This window comes from Lepisma saccharinum, chromosome 1 (assembly GCF_977018435.1).
Source record: "Lepisma saccharinum chromosome 1, izLepSacc3.1, whole genome shotgun sequence".
NCBI lineage: Eukaryota > Metazoa > Arthropoda > Insecta > Zygentoma > Lepismatidae > Lepisma > Lepisma saccharinum.
Genome location: NC_139229.1, coordinates 205,534,605 through 205,557,708, shown reverse-complemented (window position 1 = coordinate 205,557,708; position 23,104 = coordinate 205,534,605). Strand labels below are relative to the sequence as shown.

The following is a 23,104-nucleotide window of genomic DNA, read 5'->3' as shown; positions in this document are numbered from 1 at the left end:
AATTGATTCACTTCTTTCTCGGAAATCTTCTGTGGTGAACCACCTATACAACATCTGCTTTGACATCCTGACCCCCCTCCCACTTCCCCTTTTTCTCTGTAAGGTATGGAGAACGTAGGAAAATATGTTTTTCCCCCCACCATGTGGCGATATTCATAGGATTTTTTAAAGGGAATTATCAGTAAAAACAAGGCGTTGGTATATTCAGAGACGTCCTTTCGTCAGATGCATGAATCGCGTCCATTTCCTGCACTACTTTACAATATTGAGACTTCTAATTTCGTGTTTGAAGTGGATTGTTTTTGTATTCCTATGTACAGTCACCAGCAATAAAAATGGGAAACCTATATCATGAAATATTCGCTTGCCTGCAAGACGTTGTGTGTGTTGCCTAACTCTACGGCGGTGGTAGAAGTTGGCTTATAATTTTCCTATTAAAATCCAATTATCGCCCTAGAGCTAGGCAACACACATAACGCCTTACAGGCACGCTAATATTTCAGGATATAGATGTCCCATTTTTATTGCCAGTGACTGTACACTATCTTGCGGCATGGTTTCGTGAGTTCCCAAAAGAGTTCATGGTCTATGGACAATTTTTGCGTTACCATGACATAACCTACATGTGTTGCTTCGTGTGTGTGGTGAATTTCTAGCTGGTATTGATAAGTTGCATGCGACCACATTTGCAGAAAATTCAGTTTACCCCAAGATGGCGGTTCTCAAGATGGCAGCCATCTTGGTAGCATGGCCTAGAGTCGAACCAAGTTATCTTCCGAGGAGGTACCCACCTTTCTGGCAGTGACTCGCTGTTTCCGCATTTACCTACGAATAAATGTTCAGTCAAACAACGCATTAGGCCTACCGCTGTCTGCCTGTTGGTGTAATAGGCGGCAACCTTAGAATCCCTTCTCCGTGAAGCGGCCAGCAAGGAAACATTATTTTGTAAACAGAACCGCTCTGCGCTGTAAATGAAGGTCGGGAGTGAGCTTGGCTCGGTATAGATGGTTGAATTGGTGTGTTAGCCCGGTTGTCTATTATAGGGGGTGGTTCAACAGTTTTGGCCAATACTGTACATCGTTACAGCGGTACCCTCTTCTGTAGTTACCTTCTTCGTAACAAGAAAAAAAAACTAGTTGAACGTGAACTTCTTGAACTCATGGCACTCACTGTACACACGAAAGCTCTGTAAAAGTGGGAGTGGGGGAATCTCTAAGGGGTTAAGAGGGGAGGGGACACTCCGGCATACACTCTCCCGGAGGCATATTAAGCAGAATCAGGGCCTCCTTCCCTGGAGCACGACAAACACGGTGAGCAAGGATTATCCTCTTATTGCTGCGAAGGAATCTCTGTTGACTCTTCCAGTTTACGTCCGGAGTTCCTGACTGAGTTCCCGCAGAAAGTGAGCACGGGATTAGACAGAGGTGGGGGAACCCTTTATCCCACAAGCCTCTAATTGCCTCCAGCAAAGGAGAGGGCAGATGACCAAGTACGAGAGCCAAATTGAATTCGTTATCTTCCTATAATTACATGTGATAACTTCATACAATTTAAAAATAAAATCTCCTCCCTCGGAAAAGGGGAGGTGACACAGGTAACAACAAAACTGCACAAAAGAAACGAATATAGGTCTACTTGTTGAAATAAGTTGTATACATGAGTCAGCACTGAGATTGCGTCAGAGTGTGAAAATTTGATACACCGAAAATTCTTCAGAAGATTGGTGCTTGGAAACTACGAAAGTTATGATTATATATTACACAATAATAATTCTTCTTCTTCTTCTTTTTGCCTGTCTGGGTAACCGAAGCCCGTTCGGCGACTACAAATACTGATCATCCCATCACGATAAGGTCTTTCTAAATTTATTTTGGCCTGTAATTTAAAAAAATTCGAGGCAAACGGCTGTCTGGTATCCTCAAAATATGTTGATTCCACCTTAAATTATATATTTTAATTTCTTCCATCATCGCTTCGACATTACATTTATTTCGAATTTCTTCACCACTTTTCATGTAGGGAGGGTGGTTACCCACGAGTGCAACATTCTATAGGAAACGATATTAAGATATTCATGTACAAAATATTTTCAGACACCACACTATTTTAACAAATAGCAAAACGGAAGAAACTTACATCGTTTGGTCCGCCCAGTCCAGGCTATTTAGTAACAATATTTTTTTTGCCAATATATAAATTAAAGAATTAGAAATCAAATATTTGCTCTAAGCAATTAATCATTTTCCTAGTTACAAGAATTGAATGCAGTTTCGCACAACTTTTTCTTTATTCCCCACTAATGCATTTTTTTGTGAGGATCTAGTGACTTCATCACATCCCTCTTCGGTACGCCGCTGATGTGGAGTGTTGTATGGTTTGTGAAACTTGAGAAATGTATTTGTGTTTATCATTACGACCTCGTGAAATTTATAATGTAGAAGTTTGAAATTCAGGAAGACATAAAAAATTGTCAAGACCAAATTAACATTAGCAGTCGGTAACGCGTCTGACTACCATGCTCAAGGTCCCGGGTTCGATCCCCCGGCCGGTTCATATCCGGGAACTTTTTTAACGTTGGAAGCGGCTCCGGCGCCCACCCAGCGTCGAATGACATGGGTACCTGGGGGAAACCGTGGGGGGTAAAGGCGGTCAGAGGCGTGATGCTGATCACATCACCCCCATTCACGACCGGATCAAGAAAGTGTGGGGCGTTACCCCCACACCCCCTATACGCCTTCATGGCGTCGTGCTAAGCACAGGGGAGCACTTTACTTTTTTACTTAAACACATGTATGAGAAGATAAGTATTAACTGAAGATAACAATGAGATTATTGTAAATTAAATAACCATCTTTAAATTCAGAAGCAAATCTTCCATGTGTAGTGAGAAGTTTTTGATCAAATAAATTACATTCGAATGAGGAATGCATGATCTTAATGTACATAACATCTTTACAGAGAGATTACAATAAATAATGATTGAAATTAAATCGTGCCATCTTTGGGGCAAAAACGTAAAGAAGCATTCAGGAGATAGGCATATTCGAAGTCTAGGCTTTGTGCAAGCGCAAACACGTGAAGTAAAAGTAATAGAATTGAAGACACGAACTAAATTTATCTCGTTCAATGCAATAAAGCTTCACGACGTTCTTGCTTCTCGTATTTCTTTCTACCTGAAGTTGGTTTCTTATTGCACAGAGGTATTAACTGCTTTGTTGTCTGTTGTGAAAAGCGTTGAAATATGAAGACAGGAAGATTTACGAAGAGTATCGACTTTCTATCGCTGCTGTCTAGCTTGAACGCTGCACCTCCTGTACTTGGTGGGAAATGTCACGTACGATCATTGCTTGAAAGAAACTATACTGGATCAAAATAAAACAAACAATTAAAACTTACCGAGTAGTAAGCACAGCGTGCTACGACGCAAGGAGTCCCCGGTTCAAATCCCGGCCTGGGCATGGGTGTTCTTTGTGTCCCCTCATAAGTTTCATCATCACTCATCCTCATCTTCACGTAAACCAAACGTGGCAGACATACAAAGTTTAATTAACCAAATCAAACAATTAAAATCACTCGAATATTTCCATGATAACTCCCTTGTCGTTTATTTCAACATATTTTGTTGCCTGTATTTGATGTTCAAACAGACAAGTTTTCGTTGTTTATTTAAAGCGTCTCATTATATTACTTCCACTCAAAGTACAGTTCATTTACAAAAGTGCTTCCCACATTTAAATTCACCATAACTTTGTAACGAACAGATATTTCAGTGGGAAAAAGTTTGAACTTCACAGCAGTCTTTAAAGTTTTACCTAGCAACACTGCTTGCCTGTCATCCTCATCGCCATACCTCCAACCGGGCACCATTCATATCGCTGCATTCCTGCAATCTCGTCCTAAATCCGAAATGCTCGCGATGACTGCAGATATATTTGAGGTCATCCAGATCTCTCACCTTTTCTGCGTACACTTCCGTCTTGAAATATCCCCGCAGCCAAAAGTCACACCTATGCAGATCTGGCGACCTTGCGGGCCATGGTGGGTACTCTGTGTCTAATGTAGCTGCCTCCTGAATCGAGCCCATCTTGGAATTGCCTCATCGCTCGTAGTCACGTGATCCTCTCAAAGCGTAGTGCTGCCAGGTAAAACTTTAAAGACTGCTGTGCAGTACAAACTTTATTTCACTTAAATATCTCTGTTCGTTAAAACTTATAGTGGATTTAAATGTGGGAAGTACTTTTGGAAAACCCTGTATATACTGCATTTCTATCCATTTACAATAAAACTTCTTAACGAAAAGTGAATATAGGGGAGGCGGGGAAGTACTCTGCCCACAAATCGGTGCTTACTCCAGGTACAACATCAGAGTACCATGCCGAATTCCTAGGACGTGCTTCAATAGCCTATAGCAAGATAAAATGATAGGAAAACGTTAATGGGTTGGATACATGGATATACTCTAATACTTTAATCACAGACAATTCCTGGAACGGATAAGTTTAGACCTGCAAGTACTTCAAAGCCTTTTATCGTATTTTCACGATCCTCTAACTACGCGTTTCGGCTCAACACATGCTGACGGATAGGAAATCCAACAAGGAATTATCCTGCAGGAAACCTCAGTACTTACAGATACACAACTTTTCCATTTGTTTTATCCTCAGAAAGCAAACCGCTGTGCATCGTACTCGTGCGAGAATGCCCGAGTTGAACCGATGGAGGGAGATATGCTCGAAGGCTTTTAGTTGAAGGTCCTCTTGTTTGTGATCGCTCTATAACGACATTCTATAAGCAGAAGTTAATTCGGTAAGGTGTCAAGTGTAACACCTGAAAATTTCTCGTTTCTTAACCTCAACTCAATGACGGACGCCTTTGTAAACGGATCTGGGGTTCATCCTGAAATTATAATCTCTTGGTTGTTAGACTCTCTATCCGCCACTGTAGGTACCAAGTTCAAGTCCCGGCCTGGCCTCGTGTCCATTCAATTTCATCTAATCATCACATTCGTGATTAGCGACGCTCAATAAATTATTTAGTGAATTAAGTTATTTTATGTCGCCTTTCTGCCACGTTTGGCTAATCGTGACGATAAGGATGATTGAAGATTGATTAAATTGATGAAGGAACACTCGTAAAGACCGCCGATGCTCAGAATAGGATTCGAACCCGGAACCTCTGGCGTCGGAGCACGCTGTGATAACCATTCCACCACGGAGGTCGGAGCACCGCTAAATAAATAAAATACAAAATCTATTTGCTATAATTCCTGAGGTAATGAATCTCACGAACACGCACGCCATCTGAACAACTGATATTGGATTGTGCTAAATGTTTGATAGGTTGCTCCTTCCACTGAACTGTATGTTTCTAACATTTTGTAATACAGCAAACGGACGGACTAACATGACAGTCCCTGAAGGGTGAGTGATCTCGTCCCAGATTTCCTGATAAATACCCTAAAAAATGCACCGAACATTAAAGCCATATTTTCTTCTAAATATTAGTTTGTGAAAGCCTCGCAACGGACACCAACAATACAAAAGCCGTGGAATTAGTTTCCAAGGTGACCCCCGGAGATAACAACGGCTGATCACCCTCCAGGAAGTTATACGATCCGCCGTAGAAGGGATCTCTTGCATTTATGGTGCCAATAACTTGCCAAAATCGCGCATCATATATTCTTCCCACGTAGCACAGTAAACCTTCGAATCGATATGGGCCCACGATGCTTTAGCAGCTGTTTTCATTGAAGCGCTTTCGCTCTAAGTGCTTATGGGGCGCGTAATGCAGGCCAGTTAGGGGCGCATCCCCTTCGTTTTATTCTGCTTCTCCCGAATTTATTGACGCATAATGTTCAAAGTCTCCCAACTGTAGTAAATAATCTTTACTTTTAATGGGATCATATATAACGGACTGGATCCGAGCAAATTATTTTCTCCTCACAATTTATCCTTACAATGTAGCAGTTGGGGGGTAACGGTTTGCCTTGTAATGAAGGGGCGCCTGTTGGATCGTCCGTGGAGGCACAGTGGTTCGATTCCAATTTTCAACACTGTGTTGCACCGTGCCACAAGGTTCATAGGGATCTCGGCCCTACTCCCACATCTCTTAAATGCGCCTTCATGGTACAGTGTATATGCAAGGAGATCTTTACCTTATCTTACGTTTCGTATTTTATGGGCAATAGCATCAATTACTGTTGTGCGTGGAGAAAGTGTATGCAGCAGTCAATCAAATAAGAATTGAATTCCTGACAGAAATTTAAATTGGACCTACTGTTTTCTTAACGCTGACTTGCCCTGTACACTGTTCCACATGTAGATAACAACCTCGTATTAAAATCAGTGAGTGTTCAGAAACACAATCGTATTTTTTTTGCGAGATTTTCCCCTCAACCATTGCATTCACGGATGACAGAGACAAATCCCCAGCGGTATATCTGATTTATTTTCTGGCTGATCAATAATTACGATGGAAGAGATCTCGCTTGATCCCCTCCCCCCCACTTTCATCGTCCGCAATTTCCATCTGAGGTTCGTTATCAAAAAGCGCATATCGCGTTTCGTGCCTGGGAAAAAAAGTTATATTCCTCATTTTGTTTGTCCTCTATAGATAAGCCGATTCAGTCAATTGTGAGGTTTGATGTAACTAGTTATATTTAATGGAAATTAAAATAGCTTTTACCTGATTTCAACTCTAAGGTATCCTTCCCTTTCATAGAGAATTGTCGCTAGATTATTTCTTCTTTCATCCTTTCAATGGTGTAAGAACGTATTTCGTAAACGATTGTGTGTAAGCTGGATGCACTTGAAAATATCATAAGAGTGGGCTGAGTTGTAAATGTTTATCCATGTGTGTGTGAGTGTGCGTGTGCGTCCTCATTTGTTCACAAATCGGACAGCACACAATTTTTCACTGAGTGGTATTTTTCGTGGTTCCTCGAAACGAAGGATTTGGTACGATAATTATGTGTGTGTAAAAACATGTTTTAAAGCTTTCCTGACGTAGAACGATAAAGAAATTTGTTCTGGATATCGACTGGTATAATTCTGAATATTTTCTAGAGGTTTTGAGTGCCAACATCACTTTAATCAATGAAGGTGAGAGTGACGTCAGCTCTCGAAAGCTTCTATTCTATTCCGAATTAACTTGAATATTCACAAAACTTCTTCACCAATTGTACTACGTATAATGTGCATATACGCTTCAAAATATGACGTTCATTATACACATAAATATTCTGCAAATATAAATGCAGACAGCTAATATTGTGATCTGTTTGCATGCCATGACTGTCAGAATGCAGTGGCAGAGTATTAAAAATGCTATTAGTAAATTATAATGTAAAGTATGATGAAACTTTTAAGTATATGAAAATTACTAAAGTATTTGACCTGTTTAAACATACCAAAGAGGGAGAAGTAGACTTGGATTAGGGATAGGCTATGTGCCTTGTTGAATGTGAGAGAAACTACTGTTTCTAGTTTGTTTTCTAGAGGAGTTAATTTTCTGTTTTATATATAAAGTCCACGTTACATGCAAATAAGCTAATCGGAACTGGAGCTACAGCTTAAAGTGGGATCCGAACCGCTATTTCCTCTTCTACCAGGTAACTAACTCGGTATCCCTTGATTACGCCATTACGGAGGTACGACTGTGTCTAGTGAATTCATATGTGGTTTTTGACAAACACGAAAATAGACTTTACCAAATTTATGTTCATTTTAGGTAATCTCAAAGGATAGGAAGTGAAATTGTTCTACAATATTTTATCACGAAATTACATACAGAATGCAAATTAAACTCTTAAATATGAAATTTGCAATTTATTTTCGACACAACACTTTCTTTCTTATGCCTGAATTTTCCTGGAGGTTACGCAAAATTTTCGGATCATTGACTAATTCTGTGGCAAAATGTGTGATGAATTATGGATTTCATCACAAAGCAGTTTAATTTGTCAAAAAGGTTTCTCTTAAAATCCAGTCATTTCACATAGCTTATTTATGAATACGAGTATCCTTATTTGGATGGAATATTTTACTTTGTGTACAAATTTCGAAATCAAATTTGAGATTTCATTTGGCATATTCACTAAATTTGAACCTAAAATTTAACCTGAACTGTTAGTTTATTTACTACAAATATGTGTATCTAGCTATGCAAAATTCAAAGCTACGCACGCCTGTGTGTAATGCCCGCTTTAGACAGAAGCATTTTCTTTAACGTTTTTGCTAGCATATATGCTTCCAAAAATCTTATAGCAGATAGCACTTTACACGAAAGCATTTCACGGAACATTTCCCTTAACTTTTGCAATCAAGATGCATAATAGGTACAGCAATAAAGGCAAGTCGAGTTACACCATCTATGGTGAGTGCACGGTGTTTACAATTTAAACAGCTAAAATGATATTCCACACATGTACTTTATACGTTATAAAGTGTGTATTTAAGCAGCGCCATTCCTTTGTACCTAACACGATTTAATACGAAACGTTATTCCTCCCGGTTGAATAGTTATCGGTTTTTAAAAATGTGAAGTGAGACATTGTTTACATCTCACGCGGCCGCCATTACAACTGCACTCGTGACCTAGAGGTCGCTTCTGATTGGTTATGTTACGAAAACTGTTACGGAAATAGGACGGGTTCTATCCTTGAGAATTGCCATAAGATTTTTCACTTTACACGGTAGCATTTTGGTCATGCCATAAATGTTAAGAAAAATGCTTTCGTCTAAAACGGGCCTAAGGAATGTAAAATCTCTCGTGTACAGACCCATGTTTTGAAAACCTGACGGCACTGTGCCACACACATTTGCCTCGCCGTCGCTATTTAATTAGTCTCCGTGAAAAATATTCTCCTCGGACACAATGCGCCCCCTTTCTTCTTACCTGCTTTGCATGCAGGAATTTATGATCGTCCATATCTTCGTGTGACGTCCCGCGGCGCTTTTTCTCACGGCGGGCTCTCCGCTGACAACTTCCCCGCCGTATCAGGTGACGGCCGATCCATTTGTCCCTGACAGGAAGACAATATGCACGCTCGGCCGTCCTTCAAGAAAAATGATCCTGTTGCTTTCTTTATGCGGTCTAATGCAAACAAGCTCCGCCGTAATGCCAGTGGCGCTAGCTGCGGAAAACTCGACGCAGAACCAGTTTAAGGTGATTGTCACTCCAGGTAAAGTACGAGAAAGCCGTAACTCGTATACCGGGTGAATAAACACAAGCGTTATGGACAAAATAATTGTGATTATATCAACTACTTGGAAGATTTGTGCCATCTCTGTATTTTAAATTCCGGATGTTCAGATTTTATTTTGAATACAGGAAACGTATGTAATAACTAAAGTCGAATCTCTTCATACAAAAGAGGAACTTTACTTTATGTCTACCTTAATAAATGCACAATCGATGCTCAAGGTAACACTACGAGCTCATTATTATTCACCACGAATAAATGAAACTCAAGTATGTGTGTGTGTGTGTGTGTGTGTGTGTGTGTGTGTGTGTGTGTGTGTGTGTGTGTGTATATATATATATATATATATATATATTTATGTATGTATGTATATATCTTTCAATTTCTATTTCGCACCACACAATGTACTTCTAAAGGACGATGATCAATATACGTAAAAGGTAAATGCAAACATATTTGCATGTGCATGTATTATTTTATATATATTGAATAGAATTGAAATGAATATATTTAAGTGTTGTAAACATACACTCATTGACAAATAAAGTAAAGCACCCAGAAAGGAAAGGTCAAATTTGAACGTCATTTCGAACACGTACATACCTTCAATATGTATGTAATGATTAGAGTTGCAACGATTTGTAACGTCTAGAAGGGCCCCGTGGCAGTGTTTTCAGGCCTGATAGCATTCTCAAGGCATGTGTGGAACATCCGACAGTCAGTCAACGTCGTGAGAGAAGGAAATCAACACAGAGAATGCCTCGTAGACGCATCAGACAGCGTTACCAGCACTTGGCGGAGTTCGAATGGGCCCGCATTGGGAGTCTGCATGAGGCGTGCAATTGCCAGGCATCTCGGGCATTCAGATGTCGCAGTGGCCAAATGTTGGCACCTATACGTGAGGGCACCTACAGACGCAGTGAAGGTTCCGGTCAACCAAGACTGGCCACACCAATGGGGGGATCACAGTATTGTGCGCCAATCATTTTGCAACCCCGTCACATCTGCGTCTGCTATCCGGACACACGTACAGGACTCTCTACAACACCCTGTGTCATCCCGCACCATTGGCCGTAGACTGGCAGCAGCCGGAGTACGAGTTCGACGTTCCATGCGGAGGCTGCCGTTAACACCAGAACGCAAACGGCTGCGTTTGGAGTGTTGCCGTAACTGGGAGGCATGGACTACTGACGACAGTAATGGGATACGGAGGGGCGATCCTCCGCCTCCACTCGCCACTCTCACTTATTGTACCCTCTCACTCAGTTCTTCTGATCATCATCCATTATTCTTATTTTAGCTGAGTGCGGTATTCGTATCACGGGAAGGAAAGGGAATTTCGTAGGTGAGTGGAAGGAGTATAATATTAGGACTCCGCTTCTACTTAAGGATTTTGGATAAACAAGAAGAGAATAAGCGAGTACTGAATGTCTTGGTACCTTAGTGTAAAACCAAGACGTTTTTCACTTAGAGAGATTTATAAGATAAATATTAGTACTCGTAAACAATACATAAAATAAATATGAATATAGATAAGAATAAATATATATAAGTAAATAGAAAGAATAATAGATATAGGTTTTGAATATCATTGGTAATGTAAATAAACATCAGCAATTTATTGATGATGATAAGTGCTTACAAGCATGCAATATAAGATAAAAACACATAAATAAGTTTCATATAGCAAAGGAATAAGTAAGGGAAGAAGACGTTATAGAAATTTTAAGGAGTTCTCTACTCCAGAACAAGATACATCAAGAAGGGACAGCTCCGAAGACTGGGGAGTTCCCATGCTTCCTCTTCATCCAACTGCCTTTATCAAGGTCCTCCAAGGTCCATTTTCCTTCAGTTGATGACAAAATAGAACTTCTCCTATTAAAAGAGGCGACTGCTGACGACAGTGACAACTGACGTTGCATCATGTTCAGCGATGAATCCCAGTTCTGCATTACCACGGATGACCACCGTGTGCGAGTATGGCAGCGCCGAGAGGAGAGGACACATCCTGCCAATGTTGTGGATAGACACACCGGCATTGCCCCTGCCATCAGGGTGTGGGGATCCATTGGGTACGATTTCTGATCACCTCTGGTAGCGGTTCTGGGGATTCTGACGGCACAGCGCTACGTCACGGACATCCTGCGTCATCATGTGTTACCGCCCCCCTTCAGACAGCATCCTGGTACAGTCTTTCAACACGACAACGCTCGTCCGCACACGGTAAATGTGTCTGTGGACTGCTTGTATCATGTTGAGGTACTCCGGTGGCCAGCAAGATCCCCTGATGTCACCGATAGATAGATCAGCTCGGACGTCAAGTCCGACCCAGTGCCGATTTGCACGATATCGAGGGCCAGTTACAACGACTGTGGCCGACTTGCCTCGGGAGAGGATACAACGCCTCTATGACCCCATTCCAAATCGGATCGGCGCATGTATCAAGACCCGAAGGAGTGCCACATCCTACTGACATGTGGTCAGCAGTACGCCCGTAGAGCACACACTATTGTCCGTTTGATCTGATTTTGTAATCATTGCAAGACAGTCAGATAACCTGTCAACAGGTAGAGTTTCATTTCATCTTCACAACTCCTTCTAGGTGCTTCATTTTTTGTCAGTGAGTGTATTTACATCTTTATACAACACCATGTATTTAACATACTACATACATAAAACTCTTTACAGAGTAAGTTATAAGTAGGTATATACACTATAGCCAAGTCACCGGACACCCAGTGCTGTTCATTCCAAAGACACCAGCCAGGCAAATAAGATGTCGGACCTTTCTTCGCTATTATTAGAGCATTTACTCTTCGGAGCAGGCTTTCCACTGAGTTCTGTTATATTGCTGGTGGATTTTTTTTCCATTCGTCCTGTAGCCTCCTGAATAGTTCATGGGTGGATTTCGGTCGAGTGGGTCTGGTAAGCAACTGACGCTACAGATCATCCCAAAGATGTTCAATGGGGTTCCAGTCGGGGGTTTGAGCAGGCCAGCTAAGCACATCTACCTGATTGTCCTCAAACCACAATGCAAAGGAACATGCTTTATGGCCCGAGCCTAAACAAAAAAAAAACAGCCCCAGACCATGACACTACCGTCACATTCTCTTGGGTGTCCAGCGGCTTTTGATTATATAGTGTATATACAGTATATACATATATAATATAACTTCCCGCCTGCATACTGCGCCTCAACACCAGTAAGCAGCAGGTCAGGAGTTGGGAGCTGCCTGAGTTGAGAGGTAAAATGTACTGCGAAGGGAAAAGGTATTTCGTTTCACGGAACTACCACCTGTTTCTTCTGCCATTATGATAATGTCATACTGAACTGTTACCCACGAATCAGATTAGAGGTTTCCCACTGCACAAATCCAACGAAGCCTTCTATATATATCTCATTCCATTTTTCCCTCCCATCACAATGCTACAGTACAGCTGCTCGCTCTCAACTCCACACGTGAATAATGGACCGCTCTTTCACAAATACGGCGTGTTAACTAGGCTTGGAATAAGTGTTGGAGCACATAATTGTAGATGAAATAATAATATAGGAAAGGTGTAATAACTGGGAACAAGGAGAAGCGAAAAAATAAATTACTACAGAAAAAAAAACACTACAAGAATATGGAAAGAAAGAATGAATAGCTCAAGGATTAATCGTAAGAACGAATAAAGAAATAACTACTAAAATAAATGGTCGTGAATGCAATAAGTGAGAAATAAAGTATTGCGATGAAGGATAAACGTGAAAGGAGAAATTATTTTAAGTCCACTTTATGCTCAGTAAATGTGTTTTACTGGGAATCTGATTCCTAACCCCTTGCTTACAAGGCGAAGAAAAATACTGAATGCGAACGGGTTGAGAAACAATTTGCAATAATGATAAAGTGTTATAGAAACAACTGTGAAAAGAAATGAGAAATAGATTCGTGAAACATGATTTGATTGATTTGTTTTATTTCAAATCGATTTTCTTATAATAGGGAAGATGAGGATAAGGTAAAGTAAAAAAAAGTAAAAAGTGCTCCCCTGTGCTTTGCAACACGCCATGAAGACGTACGTATAAGGGGTGTGGAGTTTAGGGCCCACACTTTCCTCAGCACTGCCAAAGGTGGGGGTCATGTGATCAGCACCACGCCCCTGGCCGCCTGTACCTCCCAGAGATTCCTCCAGGTACTTTATACGACGCAGGGTGGGCGCCGGAACCACTTTAACAGGTGAACAAATCTCGGTTCTCCCCCGTCGGGGATCGAACCCGGGTCTCTCGCATGGTAGTCAGACGCCCTAACGACTTTTTGTAAAAAAAGGAAATAGCTCCTCCACCATTCACAATTTTTCTCACTTTACACTTTTCAATTGTTACAGTTTCTTATCTTCTGGACAAACACAAATACCCATGCCTTATCCGGGACTCGAACCGGAACCCCTGGTGTTGTAGCGCGCTCTGCAAACCACTCCGCCACGGAGGCCGGCTACTCGTGAAACAAACAAGACCAAGAGAAGTAAATATAACAATAACAGTCCAAGAGCTGCAAAACTGTTGAAAAGGATAGCGTGAAAGGAATGACTATAAAACAACGCAGACACAAGGGAAATCCCTGCCTCCTCACTGCACAGAGCGTCAACTTCGGTTAAGTAAAGTTCTCGTAACCGAAACCGCAGTCACCGGTTCAAATTTCATTTCCAACATAAAGCGACGCAGCGTGTAGCATGTGGTGAATTTACTTCTCGGCGCTGATTGTCTTCATGCACGAAAGAGAAAAAAAAGACCTTCTAGGTCTTCCGCTCCCTTGCGGAAGAGGCCGCACAGTCATTTGTTTGCCGAGAGAAAGATTCGAAAGGAGGATCTTCCTCCAAGATCCCTCGCTGCAGAGGCAGCATCCGATTGCGTCCCGCGGCATTGATTTTCCAGCCTCGTTTACCGACACAGTGTGTGTGTGTGCAGAGGATGCTGAGGAATTGATCTGAGAAACACGGAGTCCTTTGTGCCAGAGGCAGGATCATCCCCCGTTCTAATAACCTCACACAATGGACCCCCCTCCCTCCTTCCCTCCTCTCGAACAACAATGCAAACTGACGGAAAGGGAATTCCTGTGACCCCCCAACCCAGTCTTAGTTTTCACTCGGGATCTCTTATCGTTGCATCTGTATCGATTCTTACTTCTCCAAGGTTCTCAGATGTTGTTTCACGAGTAAATTGCTTGCTATTCTCCAGGTTATGACCAAAATGAACTCAATGCTAATTAAACATTAAAACTTTGTACCCCCTCTTTGTCCCGGTCGTTCCAACGTTGATTACGATACTAAGAGGTTAATTAATTATAGCTTTTTATTAGTGTGAATTTTGTCACAATTAATGAATGACTGTGGTAACAGCATGTCTTACATAAAATTAACTCTCATAAACTTTAATGGATATGCATACAGAGCCCTTTTCCATAAAGCATATGTCTGATGTCTTTGGAAGTAATTGTTCCGACTTATTTAATATCCTCTGTTGGAAAATTTGTCCTGTTTCATCATTTTTTAAGGCTTGAAGTTTGCTACGGTACTATTAGCACTAACCGAGTTGTTCGAAAAGTTTGTTATATTACCATATCCACTAGTGTGCTGCATCGAGGCTTTTTTGCTCGATCGTTTAATAGTTCGCGCTCGAGCGAATAACGCTCGAACAGCCAAACGATCGATATACGATCGAAGCCCAGTAGTTTACGTACAACAGTAATTTTCTGTACTAAAGGACCTTCATATATGCTTCGTGAAGTGAAAGATGCAGTGAAATTGACGCAGATGAACATAGTCATCAACTCCATGTTAAAATGTAATTTAGTCCATCTTACCAATACATAGTAATATATAAAAATAATAGATGATTATGGGCTGAAACTATCAGCCCTAATTTTACATATATTTGTACGATTATTGTCCTTGATAGTTGATATTCTATATATTCGAGCGAATTCACGCTCGAGCGTGGGAGATTCGATCGTGTTTGAGCGAGCGAAAGTGGTTCAATGCAGTACTCTATCCACTATACGCTCCTGTAAACTAATCGGAACTGGAACAACAATATAATGCAAGAACAGAACCACTGTATTGTAACCAAGTCAGTAATCGAAATCGGGACTCGTTTATTATAACGTGGCATAATATTGGGAGTCCATAATTCTGTTGTTCAATGCTGGATTGTAGCCACGTGACAAACCCTCAAGAAATGCCCTTCTTCTATATTCACTTTAACATCGTATTTAAATCCATACAATAGGTTAGTGCCAACTCTTAGAACACGAGTTATCTGTTCACTACTCAAAAGACATACGTAGATCGTTATGATAAACTTCAACCAGAAAATCGGTCTAAAAATATTTATAATGTATGCTAGTAGAATACTGGAATGGCATTTGTTGATTCACTTATTCGGTTACGTTTCCTTGCACCTTGCTTTTGTTTTTTCAAAAGATCAAAGACAATCTACGTGAAGTCTGTTTTACTAACCACTCTTCACCGTGGAAGGTTGATTTAACCGGTGCTTCCATAGGAAGGATGTCTTAACCACTGCTTCGCTCAGAAAGACCGATTTAACCGCTGCTTTGCCGAGAAAAGTCGTTTTAAACATTGCTTATCCGTAGAAGGCTGTTTTAACCATTACTTATCCGTAGAAGGATGTTTTAAGCATTGCTTAGCCGTGGAAGGTTGTTTTAACAACTACTGTACTTCGCCGTAAAAGGCTGTTTTAACCACTGCATCGACTAGGAAGGATGTTTTAACCAGTACGTCGCCGAGAAATTCCGATATAATCGCTACTTTGCCGAGAAAGGCCTATTTTACCACATCCGAGAAAGTTCGTTTCAATCACTACTTCGCTGTGAAAGGCTCTTTTAACCACTACTTCGCTGTGGAAGGCTGTTTTAACAACTGCTTCGCCGAGGAAGGCTCGCTTAACCACTGTTGGCTAATCGTCTTTCTAATTGGCCGGAATATAAAGATTACTATTTTGCGAAAGCTGAGATGTACGAAAGTAAGGAACGTTGAATGAAGGTATCTAAGATGGTAGAACTATGGCAACATATTGTCAAGGCAATATCGGTGAGATGAGACGTTATATATCCTGCTGGTGTATATCATTTTGGATATGTATATCAAGACCACATACTAAGGCAAAACTCTCTGCTGTGCATTGTACCGTGCCATGAAAGCACATAGTAAGGTGTCGTTAGAATTCCGCATATTCTCGATCTCGCCTATAATGGAGGTGATGTAATCAGCACCACAGGGTTGCAGCCAGATGCCATTGAGGCTGAGTTAGCTCCAGAGCAGTTTTATGCAGTGACATGAGATATAGTAGTATACTGAATAGGCTCAGTCGGTAACGCGTCTGACTACCATGCTCAAGGTCCCAGATTCGATCCCCGGCCGGTTCAAATCCGGGAACTTTTCTAACGGTTGGAAGCGGCCCCGGCGCCCACCCAGCGTCGAATAACATGGGTACCTGGGGGAAACCCTGGGGGGTAAAGGCGGTCAGGGGCGTGATGTTGATCACATCACCCCTACTCACGACCGGATCAAGAAAGTGTGGGGCGTTACCCCCACACCCCCTATACGCCTTCATGGCGTGGTGCTAAGCACAGGGGAACACTTTACTTTACTTTTTACTTTTTTTACTGAATAGAAGACATAATAGAGTGAAATAGGAATAAGATACAGGATTTTACTACCCTAAAAGAGCCTACGACTGACACTGAACAACAAACACATATGCAGTCAACATCTTTAGTTTCAGACTAGTACCCTAAAAATATCTTTGCATGCTATTCATTTATTTTACCCACTTTCATACTCAGCCTTTCTTCTACTTCTTGTTCCACTTGGGCCGTAGAACTAACGAACTTAAGTACATAAAAGAAAGGAAAGAAACATAACACGGGGTCTCAAAGGTAGGAGAAAACCTGCATAAAAGTTAATTAAGGTCGCACGCGGCAGGGAAGAAAACGCATGTAGTATTTATGAGCTTACGCCGCGAGGCTTGGTTTCTTTATCGCCCAGTGTCACCACGTGACGCAGCCCTCGTGTTTTACTTTCCGTCCGCAGCCGGCCTCGTCTCCGCGCCGGAATTTGGAAACTGCGGTATGTGATCCGTTGCCATGGCGACCGCGGAGGAGAGCTGAGAGTGGGTCTCCCATCTCGAACTGGCTGCAGCACTCGAATCGCCAGAGAATGAGGATCGAGGGCGGTTGACCTCCTTCTGGACTTTCTCTCTCTCTCACTCACTTCATTCCTCTTTCTCCCTTTTCCTACTTTATGTTTTTTATTCCTTCCCCCCCACATCTTTCTCTCTCTCTATCGAATTTTCTCCTTTTGTGCCTATTTTATTTCGACTCTCCCCTTTGCACTTTCGTCTTTATCGCTCTCTCTCATGCTCCTTGGCTATCGTCTTCCTTCATTCCCTCTTCCAGTCGCCTCGGTAGCCAAGTGCTGAAGTTACTGCCTAGTCATCAACGGTCTCAGGTTCGAGTCCATGCGTGGGCAAGGTGTTTCATTGTTGATATCTCTTCATCAATTCCATACAATCACCATCCACCTTCATCGCCCCGATTAGCCAGAAGGGATGCAAAAGCGACGCCACACAACAAAAGTACAAATGAAATATCTCAAACTAGCAAGCGTGAAGATCTATTTTTTTCTAGAAATGATATACAGTATCATTTATACATACTTATATACAGTCACCGGCAATAAAAAATGGGACACCTAGATCCTAAAATACTCGCTTCGCTGCACGGCTTTATGTGTGCTGCCTAACTCTCCAACGCTGGCAGAACTTGCCATTGAAATTTTGCTATTGAAACCCGCCTTAGAGTTAGGCAACACCCATAACGCCTTGCAAAGAAGCGAGTATTTCAGATTTTAGGTGTCCCATTTTTACTTCCTGTGACTGTACATACATACACAGATTTATTTGATTTCTCAAGAAACCCAGTAAAGATGGAAAACTTCAAATGCGGTGCAGAAACATCTATTTAATAGTAACTAAATTGAAGCAAACTATCTTGAAAAATCTGTTTATAACACACAATCCAAAGCCAACAATCATATATATCATATAATTTTCTATATCTCGTAAGAAATAAAGCTACACGCATGTCTGCAAAGAATAATACAACCATTTAATATCTGCTGTTTGCTCGATAACTAGTACACATAAAAATATAAAATGTTGTGAAGTGAAAGACATACCAGAGGTTAGCATAATAGAATATTTAATATCACAATCTCTTTGTCTGTCAACTGGAGTAAAAAAAATGAAAGAATTGACATTATAGCAAACTAGCCACAACAAAAAATAAAGGTACAAATGCATTTTGTGGGTCAAGTTCTAATGTAATAATAATAATTTGAAAGAAAATGTTAGTTATCTCGCTTTAGCTGCACGTATTAAATATGTTAAAAATCTATAATGGGACATTCCATTGACACGATTGGGACGCAAATCCTACAGTTTTGACATTAAAGTAACTATTGTACTGACAGTTTATTAACATTTTGCTTACAGTTTCTGTGCAATGAATTATGAAAATAAACAATGTTGATTAAACATAACTACCCCTAGAATACTTTATAGCAATAAGTGAACAATTTTGTGTCACGGGTTGAACGGATATAACACTGCATCTTTACTTAATAGGGGCCTCCCCGCTGGCGCAATGGTATCGTCGTTGCCTTGTAATGAAGGGGTCCCGTGTTCGATACCCGGTGGAGGCACATATTGGTTCGAATCCTACTTTAAACTGTAGGTCCATTCCAGAATAGTGTTACTGTGCATAAAGTGGACATAAAACACCAAATCAATTAATCAATCTTTACTTAAGAAGAAATTTATTTACTTTCTGTGAATTTTCAAATGATGGACAATAAATTATTTAAGACAAAGCGAGAAGGTAATTGACCTTTTAATATTCTAATGGAGTTGAAGGAAAAATGTAGCAGTTATTTTTAGTGTCACGAGTGGGACACAATACAAATCAAAGGTAACTCAAAAAGTTAAAATAAATTAAAATAATAAAGTACCTTCTACTTTCTAACTTAATTATGCATAATAATTTAATTTTTATCCTAATTACAATTTTAGATTGTTGGCTCACAAGATACAATAAAATTACAGAATTCCATTTACTTAAAAAAATTTTGATGTAATCCCTCTAATCAATAAACCGATGGATATGCAAATGTTCTGATTAGTGTCCATAGAACATATGACGGTTTCGTAGTACCGTAGATACAACTCCAGCTTATGTTTCGTGATATTGGAATTGAAAAGGAGTTCGAGTTTTAACTAGTACACTTTTATGGTAGGACTGGATTTAAGGTTTAAATTAGGATCCAAACCACTACGTGCCTCCACATCGAACCCGGGAACCCTTGATTACAACACAACGACGTTACCATTAAGCCATCGGCAAGGCTCTTACTGAAAATATCTCACCTATTGGATAGCCCGAGGGAATCTTTTGATCATTGGTCGCCAGGAAAGCTTAAAGACTTATCTTATTTCATGCTACACTCTGTAGCCGAAAACTGAGTTTTCATTGTACAGGTAATGATTGTAATCTGAGCTGCATTTTACACGATCAAGTTACGGACAGTTGAATCTTCACTTGCTATTGTTCTTGGAGAATATAACTTCTTGTTAAACTGTTCTAGGGATGGAGTTTGTAGAGAAACTTTGAGAGCAGCATCCTCTTATCATAGAAATGAAGTACGTGGGATGAACATGAGGTACCGGAAGCCTAAAACGATTCGAAACATCTAGTTTAATGATTCCCTCTCCTGCGCCTTGAAAGTTGGTGTAATACGCTTCGTTAAGGCTGGACTTGCGAAGATGCTAGAGAGAGAACAGCGAGAGTAAATCTTCCCTTGTCTGACGGTCTGAGCGGTTGTCAGGGGAAGGCGGCGTTTCCATCAAGGGGTCTAATTATCACGTCAACCTAAAGAAGAGTCTCCCGCAAATTGGGGGAGTGAGCACGGTCACAGATTTCCTCGTCTTCCACGACATTCTTTATTGCCGGAGAGAAAAAAGATGCTCGCCTTACGACATGCTCGTCGTTGGCTTCAACAGCTGAGGCCCCGGCTTAAAACATTGTTTGTGAAGCCAGTAATTGCATCTCGGAGGCGGTCTTAATGAAGAATTCACGCAAGATAATTTGTTTTCCCTTGAAATGGGGATCGTCTTCCCAGACGGTTTTCACCGAAATCCTCAGAGACAAGACTCCAGTTTCTTCCATTCGGAGAGAAGAAAGTGATTACATTTCCGTTACTCGTGTCCCACTGTACAAGAATGAAAAACACTGAGCAAATTTACTGTCATATGATGACGCAAGGAATGTCATTTAACAGATAGATACATTTGTGTCAAAATTATCTCTAGGCAAGACACATTTTACTTGTATACGTTTATGCATTTGAAATACATGAGAGTTTGCAGAAGGTACTGACTCTGGAAATATTTTGATCAATATGTTGTAAGTTTCATTGTACAGAGCAAATGTTTGTTATTTATCTACTTTTGTTCATTCATTGACTGAATTACTTTATTTTCGCTTTTATGCCACTTTTGGCTAATCACAAAGATGAGAATGAATGATGACAAGATGAAACGGATGAAAAAACAAACACAAGTCCCATGGAGAGAATGACGAAGAGAATGAAAGATATACACAGAGGAAGGAAGAGAATGAGAGAGATAAACAGAGGAAGCAAGAGAAAATTGAGAAATAGAGGAAGAGCCAAAGAGATAAAAGAAACAGAAATAAAGAGGAAAGAAAAGGAGAGAGAGAAACAGAAGAAGTAAAAGAGAAATAAAGAAACAGGTGTAAAGATAAAGAAATTGAAGAAAAGGGAGAGGAAGAGAACGAAAAAGGGACAAACAGAGGAAGTAAGAAATTACAGAAACTGAGGAAGGATAAGGGCAAAAGGAAAAGGGAAAAAGGAAAAGGGAAAAAGGAAAAGGTAAGAAGAGGAAGGAAGAAAGAAAGAGATAAAGAAACTGAGGAAGAAAAAGGGAAGAAGAGAAAGGAAAATGACACAGCACACCAGGCGGTAGGCATTTGCGTACCCAAAGTGGCAGAGGTGAGCAATTTTTCTTTCGAGCAATGTAAGAAGTGTCAAATAACCACCGAGATCTTCCAATTTAACACCGTTACATTTCTACCTCTGGGAAACTGAAGAACGATATGTACCTCACAAAGCCATGGTCATGGATGACATGAAACATACGATTGACACTTCCTGTGGAAACCATATCTGGTCTTTGTTGATTTGTCAATCCGTTTTATAGCATTGCAGACAAAGTATTTCTGCCAGTGAACATATGTAACTTTAAGGTATGTAACACGCAAAAAAAAGTTCATACTTGCTGTTATTGTGTCCCATTATTAACGTTCAAAGAGTACACTCTGTACATACATATAAGTTAAAAGTCGATTTCAGATATTGATTGAGATTGAGTCCACTTTTATGCACAGATAAGCTAATTTGGACTGGACCCAATACCCAGTGCGATCCGAACCACCACGTGGTTACAAGGCGGATACGTTACCACTACGCCAACGGCGAGAACCTCTAGATATTGAATATAACTCCAAAATACCTGCATCGGTAGATATGTGTGTTCTCTTCTGTTCCTTTAACTGTTCTTAGTACTTGATTAAATATCATCATCTCCTCGTGGCGTTCCTTTCGTTTTGTTCAATGTGCTAAACTACTTTTCCAGCGCATTTCCTCTTTGGAGAAGTAGAGAAACAGAAAAGAGAGAGGAAGGGGAGGCACTTTCTTCCTGAAAAGGGATTCTCGAAGCAAACCTGGAACTCCTGCCGAAATGCGTAATCGAATTCCTGTTCTGTTGACCATTCCCTTTGAAAGCCAAGCGTGTGTGTGGAAGAGGTCAGAAGGGCGCCTGCATTTAAAGGGTGGATGCGATTACAAAATAACCTTTGGCTCTTCTCTGCACGTTTGCTTTAAGTTTGACCTCAGCAAACGGGTCGACCAACAGATGGAAGGAGACGAAAATCACACCAAAGCGAGCGGCCCTTTACGAGGCGCTCTTTAACGACGGCAAAGAGCTACGTGCTTGCGGTTTTTTCCCCTCGTTACACAAAGCTGGAATATAGTATCCACGGAGAAATATTGTTCCAGAATTTTTCGTCCCCCTATCCATTATAATGACTGGATAGTGTAGGCTACAACTTCTGAGGGAGGTGACCAGGGCCTGAGTACCTTTTACCCCTCCAATATCCAGTCTCAGTTCATTTTTATTTCGAGTCAACAGAGAAATGTATATAAAAAACGCGCTCTCTCTCTTTAAGGCACATTAGTTTCGTGTCGTGTCAAAGAAGTTCTGCTTCAAGATTTAAAAGAATTTAATTGCTATGAAATGTCGCTGAACGTAGACGATTTCATCGCCTTGAAACAGTAAACAAAGTGGATAATTCATTCAGAACAAACATATCAAACCCAGGTTCGATACACGGTGGTTCGGATACCACTTTAAACTATAGGTAAAGTCTCGATCAGTCTACCTGAGCATAAAGTGAACTTAAAAACAACAATTCAACATATTAAAGTAAGCATTTTTTTAACTTAATGCTATATAGTTCGCATTTCGCATTTCTGCCACTTTTGGCTAATTGCAAAGATGACGATGAGTGATGATATGATGAAAATGATGAAAGGACACACACAAAGAACACCCATGCCAAGGCAGAGATTCGAACTCGGGACCCCTAGTGTCGTAGCACGCTGTGCTAACCACGGAGGCCGGCTAATACTATATAGATAGGATGTGAATATTTTTAATGCAGAATAGCGTGCACGCGCGCATGTCTGTTCTCATAAAGCGATACATAA

The 23,104-nt window shown here is 40.8% G+C and overlaps 1 protein-coding gene across 3 annotated transcripts in view; it reads right to left on the bottom strand.

Annotated features, from left to right (window-relative positions):
• Window positions 1-23,104, bottom strand: part of LOC145978414 (NACHT domain- and WD repeat-containing protein 1) — a 583,318-nt gene that overhangs the window by 290,258 nt on the left and 269,956 nt on the right. The window lies entirely within an intron of this gene.